This window comes from Ovis canadensis, chromosome 2, assembly GCF_042477335.2.
Source record: "Ovis canadensis isolate MfBH-ARS-UI-01 breed Bighorn chromosome 2, ARS-UI_OviCan_v2, whole genome shotgun sequence".
NCBI classification, from domain to species: domain Eukaryota; kingdom Metazoa; phylum Chordata; class Mammalia; order Artiodactyla; family Bovidae; genus Ovis; species Ovis canadensis.
In genome coordinates, this window is record NC_091246.1 from 15,275,164 (window position 1) to 15,284,407 (window position 9,244).

Below are 9,244 nucleotides of genomic sequence, written 5' to 3' on the forward strand. Positions count from 1 at the left end.
TAGGACCTGCTTCGGGATCTGGCTTCTCCCAGAAGCCCAGGTTTATAAACAAAACAACACACGGAGCAAATAAAAACATCTCACTGGTGGGAGGGGGAGGGGCAGAGGCAGCAGGAGCTCAGCCCAACCTGGAGCAAGGGTGCGTGGGGTGAGGACCACTGCTTGGGTCAGGGATGCCTTCACTGGCATCCCCACCCCCACCTTCTCCTACCAACTGACCATAATGGACATCTGCCACCTCCCAGGCATCTAGGTGGCACCTCTGAATCCTGACAGCAGGCACAGGGCAGCTGCTCAGTTTGATAAACGGAGCTGTTGAATTAGGTACCATATATCCATCATCTCATTTAACCCCCATAAATTGCCTGCGAGATCAGGGTTACCAGCCCCACTTCACATATGAAGGCTGAAGCCCAGAAAGTTAAGTAATACGCTGAGAATCAGGAGCAAAAATGTGGAAAGAATCTGGGCTTGTCTGCAGGTCATTTGCCCCTCACTTCTGAGCTTGTCCCAGTCCACTGCATCGAGAAGGCGTGACACCCTCAGAGCTGATGGCGAACTGCTCAATTTCCTTCTCTCTGCAAGGGACATTTGTAAGGATGGAAGGGGAGACCATTAAGAAAGAAAGTCAGTTTGTGTTTTCTTTTTAAATTTATTGTTTTGGCTGTGTTGGGGCTTTATTGCTGCACACAGTCTTTCTCTAAATGCAACAACTAAGGGCTACTCTCTAGTTGTGATGACCAGCTTTCTCACTGCAGCGGCCTCTCTTGTTGCAGAGCACGGGCTCTAGAGTGCAGGCTCAGGAGCTGTGGCCCAAGGGCTCAGTGGCCCTGCAGCATGTGGGATCTTCCCGGACCACGGACTGAATCGTTGTCCTCTGCATTGGCAGGTGGATTCTCAACCACTGGACCCCCAGGGAAATCCCAGCTTGTGTTTTCTTATGCATTCCCTCTGTTGTTTAACTACAACAGGAAGAGCAGTTGCCTGGGAGTCAAGAAACCCCGGTTCCTATATGCGAGACAGCAAAAGAGACACAGATGTATAGTCTTTTGGACTCTGTGGGAGAAGGCAAGGGTGGGATGGTTTGAGAGAATAGCACTGAAACATGTATATTATCGTATGTGAAACAGATCTCCAGTCCAGGTTCAACGCATGAGACAGGGCGCTCAGGGCTGGTGCACTGGGATGATCCAGAGGGATGGGATAGGGAGGGAGGTGGGAGGGGGGTTCAGGACGGGGAACACATGTACACCCATGGCTGACTCATGTCAATGTATAGCAAAAGTCACTACAATATTGTAAAGTAATCAGCCTCCAATTAAAATAAATTACTTTTTAAAAAAGTTCATCTATGTTATAGCGAAAAATAAAAAATAAATAAAGGCATCCCCGATTCAAAGGCCCAGAATCCTTGGCCACTAACATGTTCCACATACTTGGCAAGGGGCCTCCCCACTCTGGGTTGCAGCTCCTCTGATTAGGAGTGTGTTTGAGGTGAGCCCTGACCCCAGGCAGCCCACGTGGCTGTAATTTCCTGCCCCATATTAGGTGTTCCACATTTTAGAGGAATCTTCATCACTTTCACCTCTCCTGAACCATCCACAAACATAAAGCTTCCATCAACGGCAAAGGTTCCATCGACCCACAGAGCAAAACCCAGAGCAAAGGGAGGTTTAGCTAAGCAGTCTCTTGGCCCTGCCCACCCACAGGAGGGTTTCTCGCCTCCCAGTGAAGTTGCAAAGATGAGGAGGCTCCAAGGAGAACTGCACTCCATTCTCCTGTTTCCCTCATGTGTTCCAGGATCTGGCTCTCTCTAATATTTCATTCTCCAGACATGATTCACAGCAGAAGTTCCATTACATCTTGACATTTTCCACCTGGTCTGAAAGTCCTGCATGTGGGCCTACCCTGAGGCTCTCTTGCTGTTTGTTCAATAACTAATTAGCGCTGGTAGAGGAACAAGTGTAGCCTCAAGGTTGTTGCCAAGACCAACAGCATCCAGTTCTACAGGAGGTAAGCAGAGGTGGGACAGAGTCCAAAGTCTGGCTAAGGCCAACAGAACAAGGCCATGTTGTGACAGGGAGGGAAGAGAAGGTGGTGTGGAGGGGTCAGGGGTTGGGAGGATGGGGTGCCTGCACAAGAGAGGTGTAGCTGGACCTAGAAGAGAGTTCAGACTTAAAGTCATAAGAATATCTTCTCTTCCCTTCCCTTCTGCTTGCTGACATCACATGTCCTGGCTTAACCCCAAGTTATAACATGTCTGAAATTGAGGGGGAAGGGCTGTCACTGTGTATTAGGTCTGGAAGGGTTTCAATGTCAGTCTAAAGATGTAGGACTTTAGGCGTGTACCGTCTAACATGGTAATTACTAGCTACATGAGGCTATTCAAATTAATTCAAATAAAATTAAAAATTCAGTGGCAAAAGCAATATTTCAAGTGTTCAATGGCCAAATACGTCTAGTGGCTACTGTGTTGGGCGCTGCAGACACAGACCATTTCCATCGTCAGAGTGCTGTTCTAGACAATGAGAAGCGTTGAAGGTTTGTAACCTGAGAAGGCACTTCCCAGATGGCTCAGTGGTAAAGGATGGTAAAGGATCTGCCTGCCAGTGCAGGAGACGCGGGTTTGATCCCTGTGTCAGGAAGATGCCCTGGAGGTGGAAATGATAACCCATTCCACGTTCTTGCTTAGAAATTTCCGTGGACAGAGGAGCCCGACAGGCTATAGTCTGTGAAGTCGCAAAGAGTCAGACATGACTGAGCGACTGAAATCAGCAAGGCAAAAACATTTTGCGCCATGCCCAATGCACAGTAGGGCGGCTTTTCTTGCCAGTATTATTTCCTCTCCCCTCAGCAAGGTTCTCTGAGAAACCTCAGTCCTGCCCCTCCTCCCTGCACGCTCCACCCATTTCTCATCCCTGACTCTTGGGCCTGGAGAGGGAATGGAAACGGGGAAGGTGAGCTGAGCCTGCCAGAAACCATATACTGCTGCTGCTGCTGCTAAGTCGCTTCTGTCGTGTTCGACTCTGTGCGACCCCATAGACGGCAGCCCACCAGGCTCCCCTGTCCCTGGGATTCTCCAGGCAGGAACACTGGAGTGGGTTGCCATTTCCTTCTCCAATGCATGAAAGTGAAGTGAAAGTGAAGTCACTCAGTCATGTCCCACTCTTCACGACCCCATGGACCGCAGCCCACCAGGCTCCTCCACCCATGGGATTTTCCAGGCAAGAGCCCTGGAGTGGGGTGCCATTGCCTTCTCCGGAAACCATATACTAGGAAAGCTCCTTTAGTTTGTTTTTAAGCAGAAAGGAGTCTTGAAAATGGGAGTATGGGTGGCCTTCCTTGACTGGCCAATGGAACTTGCTTGTCATCTGGAAACACCCTCATTTGTCTCACATTCAGAATCTGCCCTTTAGTGAGCAGGGGGCACTTTCCAGGTGTAGCCCTCCCTGGGGAGGAAGCAAAATGCCTCTTCCACTGACCTCCTTGTTTAATCCTCCCTGTCCTTTGGTTTCTCACTTTGAAGTTGATTATCACTCAGAATTTAGGCTTTTAAAATATTTGCATTTTTTGTATTTTCTCCATCTGTTGCTATAATTTTATTATTTTATAATTTTTTATATTTTTATAATTTTATAATTTATAATTTTATATTTTGCTTCAATACACAGCTCTTTCAATCATTGTCCCTCAAAATTGATTGTCCTGGTGGTGTTGTCTTCCCTGTATCCATTTGATCCATTATCGAAAGGATTTCTCTACCCACTCAACCCTGAATATTTAAAAGACGGACTGATGCTGAAGCTCCAGTACCTTGGCCACCTGATGCAAACAGCTGACTCATTGGAAAAGATGCTGATACTGGGAAAGATTGAGGGCAGGAGGAGAAGAGGGCAGCAGAGGATGAGATGGTTGGATGGCATCACTGACTCAATGGACTTGAGTTTGAGCAAACTCTGGGAGATGGTGAAAGACAGGGAAGCCTGGTGTGCGGCAGTCCATGGGGTCTCAAGGAGTCAGACATGACTTAGCGACTGAACAACCTTCTCATACCCACTGAGCTAGTGATCCACTGTGTTCCTCAGTTCAGTTCAGTTCAGTTCAGTCACTCAGTCATGTCCGAATCTTTGCGACCCCATGAATTGCAGCACGCCAGGCCTCCCTGTCCATCACCAACTCCCGGAGTTCACTCAGACTCACGTCCATCGAGTCCGTGATGCCATCCAGCCATCTCATCCTCGGTCTTCCCCTTCTCCTCCTGCCCCCAATCCCTCCCAGCATCAGAGTCTTTTCCAATGAGTCAACTCTTCGCATGAGGTGGCCAAAGTACTGGAGCTTCAGCTTCAGCATCATTCCTTCCAAAGAAATCCCAGGGTTGATCTCCTTCAGAATGGACTAGTTGGATCTCCCCAAAGTCCAAGGGACTCCCAAAAGTCCTCTCCAACACCACAGTTCAAAAGCATCAATTCTTTGGTGCTCGGCCTTCCTCACAGTCCAACTCTCACATCCATACATGACCACAGGAAAAACCATAGCCTTGACTAGATGGACCTTAGTCGGCAAAGTAATGTCTCTGCTTTTGAATATACTATCTAGGTTGGTCATAACTTTTCTTCCAAGGAGTAAGCGTCTTTTAATTTCAAGGCTGCAATCACCATCCGCAGTGATTTTGGAGCCCAAACAAATAAAGTCTGACACTGTTTCCACTGTTTCCCCATCTATTTCCCATGAAGTGATGGGACCAGATGCCATGTTCCTACATCATTGTTATTTCTGGAGATTCTTTCCACATAGTATTTATATTTATACGTGAAAAGAACTTTGAGATTTACCCCACAAAGAAAAGTCCCAAGAAGGTAGACTTCAATCCATCTCATCAATTGCCATCTGTTCATTATTCATTTGTTCATCTAACCAGCACTCGTCAGATATCTCCACTGTGCAATGCAAGGCAGTGCTAGGTTGGTGGAAACGGGTCAGACCAGCTCCTGCCCTCAGGAAGCTCATAGAACGAGAGAGAAAACCCCTGTGAAAGCAGCTATGGTGTGCTTGCTTTGGCAGCACTTAAACTAAAGTTACAATGATACAAAGAAGATTAACACGGCCCCTGCACTAGAATGACATGCAAATTCATGAAGCAGTCCATATTTTTGTAGAGCAATTATCCTCCAATTAAAAAAATAAACTAAAATCTCTATCTGACAAAAAAACAGAAGAAGAGCTGTGGGGCAAACAGCTATCCAGAGTAAGTAGGGAAGAAAGCACAGAGGGAAGACAGAGGAGGTCTGCCTGAGGGAGGCAGAGAAAACTTCAAAGAGGGGTAGGGGTATAAATCTAAGACCTCTCCCTGCTCTATCTGCCATCTTAAAACTCCCCTCATCCCTGCGGTAGCTTCTCTTATACCTTATTCTTCTCATCCTCCTCAGCCAGTTCCCTGGTGTATCTGGCATTTTGGGCCTTCTCTAAAGCAACAGTGTGATATTAACACTTCGGGCCTGCCAGGTGGCTCAGTGGTAAAGACCTGCCTGCTAATGCAGGAGTTTCTGGAGCCGTGGGTTCAATCCCTGGGTCAGGAAGATCCCCTAGAGGAGTAAATGGCAACACACTCCAGTATCCTTGCCAGGAAGATCCTATGGGCAGAGGAGCCTGGTGGGCTGCAGTCCATAGGGTTGCAAAGAGTTGGACACACGTAAGGCAGCAAGCTCCCCTAAGAATTCACCTACTCTCCTTCAGCTTCTCCGTCTCTTTTTTAGGTTTCAGTTTGTGGAATTAGAATATCTCATCCATCTGCTAAAACTATTTCTTCAGTTCTTACCTAATTAAAATACCTAGGTTATGTAGAATCAACAGGTGTGTGTTACAAACCGATATAGGAAACAAAGATAATCACCATCAAATTGTCAAAAGATCATAGTTGAAATCTTGAATCCAGCTTCAACTTCATGGCCTTGGGCAAGAGATTTAACTTCCCTAAGCTTTGATTTATTCCTCTGTAAAATAGGGATAGTCCTGTCAAGTTCACTGGAAGATACCCATGAGATGATATAGAAGAGAAATTTCTCCACAAATGTTTGTCACTATGGAGTTTATTATACACAAATACTTTAAAAAGAATCTACTATCTTCTCTGAACAGTGTTTGATATCTTTAATTTATCATGGTAGTCCTTTATATTGTAATCTCATAGAACCCTGTAAAAGGAAACATGTCCAATGCATGTTACCTGATTTCTGTTTGTGGTCATATGGACCACAGGGCTGTTTGTGTCTCACTGGTCCTCATCCAAGCTCTAGAAATGGCCTCAGTGAGAAACAGGATGTTTTCCTTGTTAAAGGGGCAGATAGAAAATTTTGGATCATTGAATCTCCTCCTTTTTATTTGGTGCTTCCAAACTTTTTATATACCCTGATGTGTGGTTTCTTCCCCTGTCGGTCCTGGCTAACCTAGAAGGCTAAGGATTTTTCTCATGGAGAACAGATGAGGCTCATAGGATATTCGTTATATGGCCCAATACTGCCCTCCAAATGGCACCAGATGAAGACAATGGTGCACCAGTGATGGGAAGCTCATTTCTCAGACCCTGCTCTTAACAATGAAGTCTGCGAAGTACACACAGTGATCAGCCATAACTTTGCATCTTCTGAGATGCGCTTGTCCCAAATAAAAACAGACCTGTGCCAAACTGAAGACATTATTTCTAATTCCAGCTCTGTCAGTATCTCCCTGTGTAGCCTTTGGTGAGTCATTTTTTGCCTCTGGGCCTTCAAGTCACTTGAAGTTTGGGATGTTATACTGCATTCCTTCCCTGTGCCCTTGAAAATAATCCTAAAGCACTTTCTGTCCTCCCACTCCTCTCAGCTTTGAATGTGTTATGTAGCTGAGCTAGGTTGCCAAAGATGCAGTCTGATTTCCCAAGCAGAGCAGATGTGAGTTTTGGACTCTTGCTCATGATGTTGGAGTTGGGGGACATAAAGAGGTTTATGTTGGTGCATAGACTAGATCTGCATGTTAATCTGTTTTCAAGGACAGTGTAGATGGTAAAGTATTGTTCTGCTAGTCTAGGCTTCCATTTCACTCTCACTGGAGCAAGACCCAGGACACTGATAAGACCATGTTAAAAATTTAGTGGCTTAGTACTGTAGGATAACAGTATAAAAAGGGCATGTAGGTCAGACTGCAGACTCAGATAAAACTGAATTTATCTCCATTCTTATTAACTATATGACCTTGGGAATACAGTTTAAACTCCCTGACTCTCAGTTTCCAATTTAGAGTGTCTTGACAATTAATTAATGGTGGATGTGACTTAGGGTGCTACTTATTAAAGCATAATTATAGCTTAAAAATGAAATATAGTTTCTGATAGCAATTTCCTTCCAGGCTACAGTATAGGAAGAGGGGAAAAGAATAACTTTACAATGGAGAAACCTGATGTATACTACCTCAATAAAGGTGATCAATGTAAACATCAACAATGATAAATCATGTTGATAGTATGAATGCTTGGCGTGATATAATGATACGATGTGGCACTTTATATATGTGAGATCATGCTCTTACAAACTCATAAGCCTAGTCTAATCATGAGAAAAATATTAACGTCCAATATGGAGGCATTCCGTACCTGACCAGTACTCGTCAAAACATCAAGGTAATCAAAAACTAAGAAAGCCTGAAACTGCCACAGTCAAGATGAACCTAAGGAGGGGATGAGTGAAAGGAGGGGGCAGATTAAGAGGTGAAACCTTCCAGTTACAAAATAAATGAGTCACAGGGATAAAATGTACAGAGTGGAGATTATAGACAATCATATTATAATAACTTTATGCAGTGACATACTTAATAGTAACTAGACTTACTGTGGTGAGCATTTTGCAATGTATTGAAGTATAAAATTACCATGTTATACACCAGGAACTAACACAGTGTTGCAAGTCAATTATGCATCAATTAAAAAATAGGAACATGTAATCACAGTATTCTAATGGGTTCTACAGTGAATAATATTTGCAGGCTTATAATGATGCAAACACTAGTTGTTGATATAATTTGAAGTATGACAAAGTTTTGGGGAGAGGATGAAAAGGAGGAATGGAGGTATTAAACCTTTGTCTCTTATAACATTTATACATTTTAAAGTTGCTTTTTTCTCTTTATCGTATCTATATGAGATGAGAGATGTTATCTAAACTCATTGTGATCGAACCCAGGTCTCCCACATTATAGACGCTTTACCATCTGAGCCACCAGGGAAGTCAATCATTTCACAATATATGTAAACCAGAACTTTATTCTGTATGCTTTAAATTTATACAGTGATATATGTATATTATATATATACATATATATCAATTACTCCTCAGTAAAACTGAAAAAAAGCTTTTTTAGAAATGTCAAGTTGAGACTAAATCATTTAAAAGGAAAAAAGAGGAGCCCAAGGAGACACGATGACTAAATATAATGTGGTGTCCTAGACAGGATCTTGGAATAACAACAACAGAAAAAAAATAAGCATAAAACAAGGAAATCTGAATCCTAATTAATAATAATAGATCAGTATCGGTTTCTTAATTATAGCAAAAATGCCATACTAACATAAGATGTTATTAAGAGAGAAAACGGGGTACAAGGTATATGGAAACTCTGTACTGTTTTTTTAATTTTTCTGTAAATCTGAAAAATAAAATATGTTTTTAAAAATGCACTGTAACAGCCCCTTTCTGTGGACTCACTGAGTTAACACACTTGTTTGAAGTGTATGTTCTGTGCTAAGCCTTGTGCTGGGTGCCAGACCACAGATGGAACAAGGCAAGGCCCTGGCCTCCCAAAAAGCATGGAGCCTGTGGGAAATCAGCCAAGAAATCAGGCCTCCCATCCTCTCTTTTACACTGGAAGGCTCTGTACTTCCCCTTGGAGACCTAGCTGGAGTACAGCAGGTAAAGAAGGACCTGGCAGCCTTCTGGGCTGGGGGCTGTATGTGCGAAAGGGCTGAGAAGTGTGAGGGCAGTGAGGAGTGGGTTGGAGTGGAGTGGAGGCAGAGATATGAAGCTAGAAAACTCAGGCCTCATTTATTTCGTAAGTATTTTCGAGCACCTACTCGGTACCTGGACTTTCCAGGTGGCTCCATGATAAAGAATCGTCTATCAGTGCAGGAGACCCAGGTTCAATCCCTGGGTTGAGATTGAAGGGAGAAGGAGAAGGGCCTGGCAACCCACTCCACTATTCTTGCCTGGAGACTCTTGTG

At 44.2% G+C, this 9,244-nt stretch overlaps 1 non-coding gene across 1 annotated transcript; it reads left to right on the plus strand.

Moving 5' to 3' along the window:
* Positions 1-5,045: 5,045 nt before the first annotated feature.
* LOC138434814 (U6 spliceosomal RNA) lies at positions 5,046-5,152 on the plus strand. Its single transcript, XR_011254893.1, has one exon. It is a non-coding gene; the product is annotated as a U6 spliceosomal RNA (small nuclear RNA).
* Positions 5,153-9,244: the final 4,092 nt, after the last annotated feature.